The sequence below is a fragment of the Nyctereutes procyonoides genome, unplaced genomic scaffold, assembly GCF_905146905.1.
Source record: "Nyctereutes procyonoides isolate TBG_1078 unplaced genomic scaffold, NYPRO_anot_genome, whole genome shotgun sequence".
Taxonomy (NCBI): Eukaryota; Metazoa; Chordata; class Mammalia; order Carnivora; family Canidae; genus Nyctereutes; species Nyctereutes procyonoides.
Genome location: NW_026575139.1, coordinates 19,285,680 through 19,299,422, shown reverse-complemented (window position 1 = coordinate 19,299,422; position 13,743 = coordinate 19,285,680). Strand labels below are relative to the sequence as shown.

The following is a 13,743-nucleotide window of genomic DNA, read 5'->3' as shown; positions in this document are numbered from 1 at the left end:
CAAACAACCCAATTTTTCTGTTAATGTGAAATGGCTTTAGTTTTCATCTTCTGTGCTGCCAATACAGGAACCGCCAGCCACGTGAGCTACTGAGCTCCTAAAACCTGGCCAGTTTGAAACGACAGGTTACTAGAAGTGTAAAATATATGAGGGAATGTGAAGACTTGGTGCCTTTAAACACAATTGCTTTGAGAATGTAAAATATCTTGGGGATTCCCAGTGGCCCAGTGGTTTAGAGCCCCCTCAGCCCAGGGCGTGATCCTAGAGTCCCGGGATCGAGTCCCACGTCGGGCTCCCTGCATGGAGCCTGCTTCTCCCTCTGCCTATGTCTCTCTGTCTCTCTCTGTGTGTGTGTGTCTCTCATTAAATAAATAAATAAATAAATAAATAAATAAATAAATAAATAAATAAATAAATAAATAAATAAAATTTAAAAAAAAAAAAAAAAGAAAGTTAGGTGGAGGGCACCCCGGGTGGCTCAGTGGTTTAGCGCCGGCTTCCGCCCAGGGCCTGATCTTGGAGTCCCGGGATCGAGTCCGACGTTGGGCTCCCGGTGCATGGAGCCTGCTTCTCCCTCTGCCTGTGTCTCTGCCTCTGCCTCTCTCTCTCTCTCTCTCTCTCTCTCTCTCATGAATAAATAAAATATTTTTAAAAAAAGAATGTAAAAATATCTCCATAAATTTCACACTCACTACATGTTGAAAGTGTTCTGGATACACTGCGCTAAACAAGAAGTTCTTAAAATCAACTCATCTGTCCAATGTGGGCACTCGGACAATCTAAAACTTGCCTGTGTGGCTCGTTTTATATTTCTATTACACAGCACGGTTCTGCATAACGAATGAGATAAGTAACAGACCGCGAGCCCTCCCGCGGCGTCCGGCCCTGCGCGCTAGGTACTCTACACCCGGGGGGCTGGGTGGCTCCGCGGTTAGCGCCGCCTGCAGCCCGGGGTGTGATGCTGGAGACCCGGGATCGAGTCCCACGTCGGGCCCCCTGCGTGGAGCCTGCTTCTCCCTCTGCCTGCGTCTCTGCCTCTGTGTGCGTGTGTGTGTGTGTGTCATTAATAAATAAAATCTTAAAAAAGAAAAAAAACCAGAATTTAGGGACTCTACACGGTACTTGGAGCAACACGGCTGCAAAGCGGTCCCACGAGACGTCCGCCTGACGGACTGAGATTCATCAAACCCACCAAGGACGCCGCTGCAATTCAAGGTCAGGCGTTCCCACCAAACAACTTGAGGGAAGGGGCTCCTGGCAGCCAAGGCTGGGGCAGCTTCCCCGACGGCCTGGGAAAGCCAGGCACCCGACGCAGCGCGCCCAGGAGGGGCAAACTCTGGGAACCGCACGACAGGTACAAAACGTCAGGTAACAGCCTTGACAGCTCAGGCTGCGCAGCTGCGAGCAGCCAGTTTGTACCTGCGGAGCTCAAATTCCCTGGATAACTTGGCCGCGGCTCGTGCGGAGGGAGGAGGCGTCGGGATGCCGGACCCAGCCCCCCCCCCCGTCGCGCCGCCTCCGCCGCCAATCCACCTACACTCCACCGGCCCACGGCCACACCCCAGAGGTCCGCGCAGCTCCGGCGTCCCCACCGCTCGGACCAGGGCAAGCGGGACCGAAAACCTCCCCGAGGGGACAGGGAAGCAGTCAAGAAAGCGCGAGGAGCCCGCTGGGGACGGATACCTGAGACAGAAGAGGACCCCTGGTCCTTAAAGCCGGATCATCGCCGAGGCCCCTCCCGGCTCCCACGGCCGCCAGCGACCCAGAAGGTGCAACTGACCTGACGCTGCGGCGCAACCGACTGTGCTCTCCCCAGAGTCGCAGCTATGGCAACTTGAACTAGCCGCCTAGCCGCAGCGAGAGAACAGGACCCCGCTGCTGCCGCTTGGCCCTCTGGGAGTTGTAGTCCATCTTGCCCTCAAAAACAACGAGTCGTCAAGGGAAAGCGGCCCTAAGGGAAACTTCAAATCCCAGGATGCCATGCGACTGGCTTCAGGGCGACTTTCCCGGAAGAAGCCGGATTAGCTGCCACCACCTGAGTCCCTAGGCCGCGCCCTCTGGCCCTGTTCTTTTTTTTTTTTTTTTTTTTGTTAAAGGGCCAGTATCTTATTTAGGAAGGAAACACCTGACCGTGAATTAGCTGCCTCCCCATCCACCACCACCCTAATTTATTCAGAAAAGTCTAAAATATTTACTTTTTAAGCAAATAAGAAAGATTCAAGGTAGTTGCAACAATATCAGACTCTGTTGCTTTTACTCCTTTCAGATTAATTTCCAGAAATGAAATGTACAAAGCCCCATAATACCAGAGCCAATGTTTTTTTCCAAAGGCCCACAAATTCTTAGAACTGGAAGGGGACATAAATTGTCTAATCAAACCCTTTAAGCCTGAAAAGAGTGACTTACCCAAGATCTCAGAGCTCATTAACACCAAACCAAAAGTCTATAAGGCTGTCACTTCATGACTGCTGCTGCTACCTTCAGTCTAGGGTATCATCTCCTCAGTCATTTTGGAAGAAGAGAGATGTATTCCACTCAGAGAGGTTGGTTTCGGTCGCAAAAAAAAAAAAAAAAGGCGATAAAAAAAACCTCTCCAAAGAATTCAACTTTGGAAAAGCTAAGAAGTGGAAATCAATTAGTCATGTAGAGCCTCATTTCCTGTGCTCTGCCAAAAAGACCATTGATCCTTCCCTCCTCAAGGCTAAAATCAAAATTTCCGTTATCTGTGAAAGCTTTCCTGGCTACATCAGGAAGAGCTAGATCGCCCTGAATGAACAGTTTCCCTATTCTAATAATTGTGTGCTGTAATCATCCACTTCCCCATTGGTAACTTCCATCAGACTCAGCCCTTCAAAGGCAGGGCCAAAACATGCTTTTAAATATTTTATTTAAATTCAATTTGCCAACATACAGTATGACACCCAGAGCTCATCTGGGGCCAAATCTTTCAAAATCAGTATCTCTCTTTGCAGCTTTGCCTCACTTTCCACTCTCCCTTCATCTCTCTCTTTCTCACACACAGACAAAATCATAAATAATTAGCACACAAATTTGATATATTAAAATAATCCAATTATTTTCTCTGGTGGCATTGAGGGGTAAAGTTTATTTCATAACATGTTTGAACATAAAATAATTCTTCTAAAAATTACCTATGTATTTTCATCTATCTTCAAGCTGCTTGCTCATAGTTGTATTCAAAAATATACTCTACCTGATGCAGGGATTAAGATAATTCAGAACAGCCATAAAGTTTCCCCATATACATGCAGAAGCATAATAATAACTCCATTAACATTTTAATTTTTCAAAACAATTACATTCATTCATTTAATTCAGCAAATGTATGCCATATGCTTCTAGCAACCACACACTGTATTGGACACTAAAGATGCAGTAAACGTGAGGAGATATACAACAGTTTCTGCCTTCATTTGTTCAGAGACAAGTGAAGAAAAATACTGTTAAATTTCTACAAATCTGGGTGAGAGATTACTGCGTAGATTTCTGTGAGAGACACGAAAGAGAAACTTTTTTGAGGAAGTGATATCTGATCAAATGCAGGAAGAATGACTACCAAAAAATATAATGTCAACTTGGACTGCACCACAACCTCTCTTTACTGGTCCAACCATTTTTAGAGATTAGATTAAATTCTGGAACCCCCATTTTTAAAGTGCTATTAACAAAACAAAGCAAAATCAGAGGACACAATTGGGACAAAGAGATGGAGAATCAGATTTGAGCTCATTATGACCAAGATATTTTAAAATACACTATTAAATTACAGCAGCTTTTTATCATATTATGCTTTCAATCCACAGATGTGACATACAGAAAAAATCTAGTGAGATCAGACCATAGAATCTTTCTCTTTTTCTTTTTTTTTTTTTTTTAAGATTTTATTTAGGGATCCCTGGGTGGCGCAGCGGTTTGGCGCTTGCCTTTGGCCCAGGGCGCGATCCTGGAGACCCGGGATCGAATCCTACGTCGGGCTCCCGGTGCATGGAGCCTGCTTCTCCCTCTGCCTATGTCTCTACCTCTCTCTCTCTCTGTGTGTGACTATCATAAATAAATAAAAATTTAAAAAAAAATAAAGATTTTATTTATTTATTCATGGGAGACAGAGAGAGAGAGAGAGAGAGAGGCAGAGGGAGAAGCAGGCTCCATGCAGGGAGCCCAACGTGGGACTTGATCCTGGGTCTCCAGGATCACACCTTGGGCGGAAGGCGGCGCTAAACCGCTGAGCCCCCCAGGTTGCCCAATCTTTCTCCTTCTTAACAAAATAAAGTAAGAGCACCAACAAAAAATATTTACACAAAATGTGTCTTATAACTTGAAAACCCATTTATTGCATTTAATCAGTGTAACAAACCCACATTATCCAACTCCAAAACCACACTTAAGTTGAATCACTTGATCTTAGAGTTGGAAAAACCCATAAAGATTATCACCTGCAGAACCCTTCTTTTGCAAATAATGTAAATAGAAGCATAGAGAGATTCCATGATGTACTGGTTTGCTAGTACTGTTAAAAGTTGCCACAGAATAGGTGGCTTGAAAAAACAGATATTTATTTCTCCCAGTTCTGGAAACTGCAAGTCCAAGAGCAAGGTATCAGTAGGTTTAGGTTCTCCTGAGGACTCTTCATTGGCTCATAGGTAAGATAGTCTCTCTCTCTAGTTATAGACTTTTCCCTTTGCAGACAGGTACCTGATGTCTCCCTCTCTTCCTATGAAGAAAACCAGTTATTTAGGATTAGGGTCCCACCCTTAAAACCTCATTAAACTTTAATTGCTTGCTTAAAGGCATTGCCTTCAAATATGGTAATATTGATGGTCAGGACTTCAACATATGAGACTGGGGAGGAAGGAGGACCCAATTTAGCCTATAACACACAATTTCCTCAAAATTTTACCTTTTTACAATTAGTGTCATCAATGATCTTCCCACAACACAATACCTTGATAATTGTATGTGGCAGATATTTTTAATATACCTCACCCATATGACCCCTTAACTTGGAATGATTCTACCCATAGCGTTGGGCCCCAAAATCTTGTTTATATTATATAAAGCCCTTTCTCTGACCATGGCTGATTGGTCAATGATGAAACAGTTTGGGCCAATCAGGATCTTTATCCTTTGAGAGTTTAAAATTGGGACTCAAGCGTTCAATTGGTTGCCTGAATAGTCTTGTTGTAAAGGTACAAGCTGAGGCTGTCATGGTCACATGACCATCTTCATCGACGGTCAAGGAGAAATTGAAAAATCTGATCTGCAGAGAAAGAGAAATGAGTAAATCAGCAAAAGTGCAGCCCCAGAGGAAATAAGCCTAAAGGGACAGAACCTTGGATCCTGACAATTTCCAAGTTATGGCTTTAATCTTGTTATTTCCACTATATTTCACATATATGTGTTCTGGGATACATTAGAGGCAGCCGGAGATGGTTAAATGCACAGATTCTTGACCCAGAGCACTTGGGTTCAAATCTTAGCTGTAATACCTCTCAGCTACATCACCTCAAGTACCTAGTCACTCTGTGCCTTCATTTCTTCTCCTGCCAAATGGAGTTGATAAGACTAGTATCTAATTTGTAAAACTGTTTTGAGGATAAAAGAAAGAATGTATATGAAGTATTTCACCCGGTGCCTAATCTATAGTAAGCACTCAGTATACATTGGTTAATATATAACATGATATCCCAGAATGTTAGTTTCATGAACATCAAGACTTTGTTTATTATTTTGTTCAAGGCTCTTAGATCAAAGAACATACCTTGTTGCCTTCTGAAGATTTCCATTTGAAGCTTAAGTTCTCTGTTGATTGAAATCCAAAGACCCTTGACTAAGATTACATTGATGAACCCTAATTGTCCAGCCTATAAAATCTGAGTTCCTAACATTACATAAAATTTTTTGAGCAGCTTCTTTAGAAACAATTTTGAACTATACCAAACATTAAACATCTAAATGGATTAATCAGTAGGAGGTTCTGGGGTGGGGCTAGTCTGAAAACATTGACATGATCATCATATGATCATCAAGAATATATAGCATAGAACAGGAAAGACAGCTACTAAGTAAGAAGCTGTTGGGTAGCAGACATAAGCAGTGCTATTTCAAGTAAAAGGGCCAAAAGTTGTGTTTCACCAATACCTTGCAAACAACAAACTGAAACAGCAGCAACAAATTGATTATTTCCATGTGACAGAAAAATATAATTGAAATACTAACCAAAAATTTCCTCAAGTATTTTCTTTTCTCACTTGGTTCTCCTCCCATCACCATTTAAGCCAGGTAAGTTGTTCTGTGCTTATAGCCTCAGAGAAAGTATGTGACCACAGAAAGCAGAAAGGGAGAAGAACAAGAGAGAAAAAGTAGAGGAAACAGTTTTCTCGCCCTGGCTTTTGAACATTAAGCATCTAGATTCTCAGATAAGACTGACCGCACAACTTGTGGGGTTCAATGCAAAATGAAAATGTCAAGCCCTGTTCAAAACTGATCCAGATTGTCAAAATGGTGTCAGCAGAGCCTTAACCAAGAACAGGGCCCATGAAATCGCACAGATCACCAATGGAACAGAATAGAGAGCCCAGAAATGGACCCACAATTATGGTAAATTAATCCATGCCAAAGGAGGCAAGAGTATACAACCGGGAAAAGACAGCTGGGAAAACTGGACAGCTACATGCCAAAGAATGAAAGGACCACTTTCTACCACCACACCAAAAATAACTCAAAATAGATTAAAGACCCAAATGTGAGAGCTGAAACCATACACATCCTGCAAGAGAACACAGGCATTTCCCTGACATTAGCCATTGCAATGTTTTTCTAGATATGTTTTGTAGGACAAGGGAAACAAAAGCAAAAATAAACTACTCAGGCTACATCAAAATAAAAAGCTGTTTCACAATGAAGGAAACCATCAACAAAACATAAAGGCAACCTACTGAATGGGAGAAGATATTTGCAAATTACATATCTGACAAGGAGTTAATAAAAAAAATATTAAAAAACATACAACTCAATACCAACCCCCCCCAAACAATCCAATTAAAAAATGAGCAGAGAACCTGACTAGACATTTTTCCAAAGAATATAAACAGATGGCCAAAACACACATGAGAAGATGCTCAAAATCCCCATCAGGGAAATGTAAATCAAAACCACAATGAGATATCACCTTACACCTGTCAGAATGGCTAAAGGAAAAAAAAAAAAGACAAGAAACAGTAAGTGTTGGTGAGGATGTGAAGAAAAAGCAACCTTCTTGCACTGTTGGTGGGAATGTAAATTGATACAGCCACTATGGAAACACTATGGAGTTTCTTCCAAAAATTAAAAATAGAAATTCCATGTGATCCAATAATTCTACTACTGGATATTTTACACAAAGAAAATGAAAATACTAATTCAAGAAGATATGTGCACTCCTATGTTTATTGCAGCATTATTTACAACAGCCAAGATAGAGAAGCAACCTGAATGTCCATCAATAGATGAATGGATAAGGAAGATTATATACGTAATCATGCTATTTGTGACAGCATGCTATTTGTGACAGCATGGAGGGACCTATAGGGTATTATTCTGAGTGAAATAAGTCAGATTGAGGGAAAAATACCATATGATTTCACTGATGGTTGCCAGAGAGGAGGGAGATAGAGGATGAACAAAAGGGATGAAAGGGAGTGGGAGATACAGGCTTCCAGTGATGGATGAATAAGTCACAAAAATAAAAGGCACAGCATAAAGAATATAGTCAATGACACTGTAATAATGTTAGAGGGTGATAAATGGTAGCTACAGTTGGGAATACAGGATAATATATAAACTTCTTGAATCACTATGTTATACACTTGAAACTAATGTAACATTGTCAACTACATGCAAATTAAAAAGAAAGAAATTGCACATCACAAACCCATGAAGCCAATCTTGCTTTCAGAAAGGAGTTATGGGGGATCCCTGGGTGGCGCAGCGGTTTGGCGCCTGCCTTTGGCCCAGGGCGTGATCCTGGAGACCCCGGATCCAATCCCACTTCGGGCTCCCGGTGCATGGAGCCTGCTTCTCCCTCTGCCTGTGTCTCTGCCTCTCTCTCTCTCTCTCTCTCTCTCTCTCTCTCTCTCTCTCACTGTGTGCCTATCATAAATAAATAAAAAAAATTAGAAAGGAGGTATGGTATAAGCAAAGAATTTGGAAGAAAATACCATGAACAAAAGCAGTCCCTCAAAATAAAAGTGATTCCTGATGGAAAACTGTGAGAAGACACAGAAAAAAGAGTCCTAGAATGGGTGTTCGGGAACAGATGTGAAGATAATGAAGAAAAGCTCATGCCCATAGAGTGCCCAGCCTCCTCAAGCAAATGCTATTCATAGCCTGAACCTAGCCATCCTGCCCATTAGTGTTAAAAGAGAATGTCCCTTTAAAAGCAGCCTGCATTTTGTCCAATGGTTGTCCAGCACAAGTAATGATCATCAGTACCATTAGACTTTGCTTGGTTCCATCTAGCCACCGCAGACGGTCAAGTTCCTGTATACTATCATGGCACAATTATAAGTCTTAAGAAGGAAGATAGAATGCTAGAATAAGGTAAAGGAGAAATATCGCACATCCTGATTTGTTAGGACTGAATGGAACTATTTGAAATTCTCTTTGAACAAAGACAGCGATGAAATTCACTCTCTTTATGCCAGCACAAAGTGATCATAAATGGTTCTTGACTTTTTCTGCAATCAAGTTTTCAAGATAACTGCAAGCCTAAGAAGAGTCAAAATAATACAAGATATTCCAAAGATGGTAATGCACACTTTTGAAAGAATCATCATCAACCATTCATTGTGTAGAAGCACTGTTGATCCCATGATATACTTTTCAATTCCACACTTACTAATTATAGACATTTGTCACAGTCAGGAGCATCGCATATAAAAAAAATCACAGCAGTTTCTATGCATTTCAGTCAAAATAAGTAACTATTAATGTACAAACCCCCAATTATTAAACATTGTCATTATAGCCAAGTAATACAGCCGATGCTCTACTTTAATAGACATCTTCAGAAAAAAAAAAAAGAAGTGTTCTATAGTTTTTAGGGTATAGATCCTTTACCTCTTTGGTTAGGTTTATCTTATGCTTTTGGGTGCAATTGTAAATGGGATTGACTCCTTAATTTCTCTTTCTTCAGTCTCATTGTTAGTGTATAGAAATGCCACTGACTTCTGGGCATTGATTTTGTATCCTGCCACGCTGCCAAATTGCTGTAGAGTTCTGGCAATCTTGGAGTGGAGGCTTTTGGGTTTTCTATGTAGAGTATCATGTCATCGGCGAAGAGGGAGAGTTTGACTTCTTCTTTGCCAATTTGAATGCCTTTAATGTCTTTTTGTTGTCTGATTACTGAGGCTAGGACTTCCAGTACTATGTTGAATAGCAGTGGTGAGAGTGGACATCCCTATCTTGTTCCTGATCTTAGGGGAAAGGCTCCCAGTGCTTCCCCATTGAGAATTATATTTGCTGTGGGCTTTTCATAGAATGAAACTAGACCACTCTCTTTCACCATACACAAAGATAAACTCAAAATGGATGAAAGATCTAAATGTGAGACAAGATTCCATCAAAATCCTAGAGGAGAACACAGGCAACACCCTTTTTGAACTCGGCCACAGTAACGTCTTGCAAGATACATCCACGGAGGCAAAAGAAACAAAAGCAAAAATGAGTTATTGGGACTTCATCAAGATAAGAGGCTTTTGCACAGCAAAGGATACAGTCAACAAAACTAAAAGACAACCTACAGAATGGGAGAAGATATTTGCAAATGACGTATCAGATAAAGGGCTAGTTTCCAATATCTATAAAGAACTTATTCAACTCAACACCAAAGAAACAAACAATCCAATCATGAAATGGGCAAAAGACATGAACAGAAATCTCACAGAGGAAGACATACACACGGCCAACACGCACATGAGAAAATGCTCTGCATCACTTGCCATCAGGGAAATACAAATCAAAACCACAATGAGATACCACCTCACACCAGTGAGAATGTGGGAAAATTAACAAGGCAGGAAACCACAAATGTTGGAGAGAATGTGGAGCAAGGGGAACCCTCTTACACTGTTGGTGGGAATGTGAACTGGTACAGCCACTCTGGAAAACTGTGTGGAGGTTCCTCAAAGAGTTAAAAATAGACCTACCCTACGACCCAGCAATTGCACTGTTGGGGATTTACCCCAAAGATACAGATGTAATGAAACGCCAGGACACCTGCACCCCGATGTTTCTAGCAGCAATGTCCACAATAGCCAAACTGTGGAAGGAGCCTCTGTGTCCATCGAAAGATGAGTGGATAAAGAAGATGTGGTTTATGTATACAATGGAATATTACTCAGCCATTAGAAATGACAAATACCCACCATTTGCTTCAACGTGGATGGAACTGGAGGGTATTTTTCTGAGTGAAATAAGTCAATCGGAGAAGGACAAACAGTGTATGTTCTCATTCATTTGGGGAATATAAATAATAGTGAAAGGGAATATAAGGGAAGGGAGAAGAAATGTGTGGGAAATATCAGAAAGGGAGACAGAACATAAAGACTCCTAACTCTGGGAAACGAATTAGGGGTGGTGGAAGGGGAGGAGGGCGGGGGGTGGGGGTGAATGGGTGACGGGCACTGAGGGGGACACTTGACGGGATGAGTACCGGGTGTTATTTTGTATGTTGGCAAATTGAACACAAATAAAAAATAAATTTATTATTAAAAAAAGAAATAAAGTCAGCAATAGGCTGGAAGTAAAAGGTTGGAAAAAGAAAAAAAAAAGAAAAAAGAAAAAAAAAGGCATTTACACCAAACACTCCTTTCTGATATTTGGACCATGTTAATGGTTCTTCTACCAAAAAAAAAAAATGCGTTATGATCTATAGTTATTCATCTCCTATATCTAAAAGGATTTTTTGTTTGTTTTTAATGGATCTGAATGCTAACAACTTTTCTCTTAAACTGATTCATCTTCTCATTTCATGTGTTCATTTGCCCTAGTATAAAAGTTATGCTAAGGCAAGAAAATTGCTTCATTGATTATCATAGCAATTTGTTGAGCAGGCTATTAGAACATGTTTATCCTGAAGGCTTGTTCCTATTTACTGGATTGAAACTAGTAGGCATAGGAGATTCTACCCCCATTATAATTGCCACCAAGCCAATTTCATGCAGTCTAAATCCTGATTAAAATGTTACAGATCAAAAAAAAAAAGTTACAAATCTCAGCATACCACTTCTATTCCTAGCAAAGATGGAGTCGCAGAAACCAGATATACCTTCCCACCAGAATCAAACAAACAAAATAAAGCAGGTAAAATATATGAAGTAATGCTTTTTAAAACAGTAAACATCAGACAAAAAAGGGTAATGATCCCTGAGAGACAGGAAACAAATAAGATTAGCCTTAGAATTGACAGAACTTACTGCCTTGAATTTCCAGGCTATGGCGCCAGGAAAAGGAAGCCAGGCAGAGTCCAGTGCATGCTCGGAATGAAGGAAATAGAGCTGAGAATCTGGAAAGCCCAATGTAACTGGAGTCTGCAGGACAGAAACTGGAGAGAAGAGAGCTACATAGAGAGAAAACTCCAGAGAACTACAAAGGATCTCCATGGAGTATTCTGCAAGGTAAACATCTTCATATGCATATGAAGAAACTGAAGCTAGAGAAAGAAGCATCTAACAGGATTGGAGGGGAAAGTACCTGTCTGTCACACAGGAGCAGGAATAATGACTATTCCCAACAGCTGGACTGACACGGTTCACTATTCACGGACCATTAGACAGAAAAGTCTTGGCTAAGGAACGGGGAATATCTAACGATAGATCAAATGCTACTCTGGTCCCACCTAAAAAAATCAAACTGTTTCCAAGTAATATAACCATATCTGGTAACATATATTAAGAATATTTATATGTGGGTAAATAATCCAGCACCAAAAGGAGTAAAATTTACAATACCTACCATCCAAAGATTATCAAGCACGCCAAAAAGGAAAATGCAACCCTTTTTAAGAAGAAAGATAAACCAATCTAAACTGACCCAGAACTAACAAAAATGTTAAAATTACCAAACAAGAACATTTTTGTGGGTGGAATTGTCTCCCCCAGAAAGATGTCTTGAAGTTTTAATACCTGGTACTTGTGAATGTGACCTTATTTAGAAATAGAGTCTTTGTAGACAATCAAGTTGAATTGAGTAAAAATCAATTGGGGTTCACCCTAATCCAATGACTGACGTCCTTATATGAAGAAGGAATTTTGGTCATAGAGACATGCAGAGAGAGCATCTTGTGATGACAGAGGAGAGATTGGAGTGATGGAAGCCAAGAGATATCAAGGATTGTTGGCAACCATCAGAAGCTGGAAGAGGTAAGGAAGGATCCTCCCCTAGAGCCTTCACATAGAGCATTTACCAGACCACATCTTGATTTTGGACTCCTACCCTCCAAAACTAGGAGGGAATTATTTTTCTGCTGTTTTAAGCCATCAAGCTTGTGATACTTTGTTACAACATAAACAAATACAGACATCAAAATAGTGTTTTATATGTTCAAGAAGTTACATAGAGACAGGGAAAACATGAAAAAGGCTTAACTTGAAATTATAGATATGAAAATGTTACCTAAGATGAAGTTTATACTGATTGGATTAGTGGCATGTCAAATATTTCAGGAAAAAAAAAGATTTTGAAGATATAGGAAAAGAAACTATGGAAAGTGAAAAACAGAAAAAGAAATTTTCTTTTGAAAAAAATGAAAAAATATCAATGAGCTCTTTGTAAAACAACTTTAAGCAACCCAATATAAGTGTAATAATCAATACTCAAAAGAGTGGAGAGAGATAAGGGGATAGAAAAAATAGAAATAATGGCTAAAAAATTTCCAAGTTTCATGAAATCTTTAAATACACAAATCCAAGAACCTCAAAATACTGCACAAGAAATATGAAGAAAAATACACCAAGGTACATGGTAATCAACTGGCGGTAAAGTAAGTCTTAAAAGCAGGCTGAGGGAGAAGAAAAAAATTGTGTTACAAAAGAACAAAGAAAATTATGACAAAAATTCATCATTGGAAACAATGCAAGAAACTAAACAATGGAACAATATTTTTTAAATCCTGAAAATGAAATATTTGATTCTTTAAGTAGCAATGATATACTTTTAAAAAGAAGGCAAGATTAATACTTTTTCAGACACACAAAAGCTGAAATCATTCATAACCAGCAGATCTGTACTGCAAGAAATGTTAATGAAAGTCTTTTAGTATTTAAATTCCTTGAAAAGGTAATTGGCTATCTTAACAAATAATGTATTATGGGGCTCATAATTTATGTGTAGGTAAAATGCAGGGCAGAAGCATAAATAGAAGTCAAGTTCTTAGATCATACAAAAAGTGGTGTAATATCAACTGAAGGTAGACTATAATAACTAAAATGTATACTATAAACCTAAAACAGCTGCTATGATAACCAAAGAGTTATAGCTAAGTCAATAAAGATAAAGTGGAATGATGAAAGTTTTTGAACTATTCCAAAAGGAGATTTTAAAAGAAAAGGAGAAAAAGATTCAAACAAACAAACAAGTGGGACAAATAGAAAACTAATAGCAAGAATATGGACCTAAACTTATTATCAGTTATGATATCATATGGAAATGATCTATACAAAATAAAAGGTAGAGATTGTCAGATTG

The 13,743-nt window shown here is 39.9% G+C and overlaps 1 protein-coding gene across 4 annotated transcripts in view; it reads right to left on the bottom strand.

Moving 5' to 3' along the window:
• The window catches only part of CEP128 (centrosomal protein 128), a 396,245-nt gene extending 394,400 nt beyond the window's left edge, over window positions 1-1,845 (bottom strand). For 3 of the 4 annotated variants that reach the window (XM_055304557.1, XM_055304559.1, XM_055304560.1), the window contains exon 1: window positions 1,684-1,809. The gene's annotated coding sequence lies outside the window, so the exon portion shown is untranslated. Of the gene's footprint in view, window positions 1-1,683 lie in introns of all 4 variants that reach the window. The other variant, XM_055304558.1, reaches the window with a different exon arrangement.
• Between the last annotated feature and the right edge of the window lie 11,898 nt (window positions 1,846-13,743).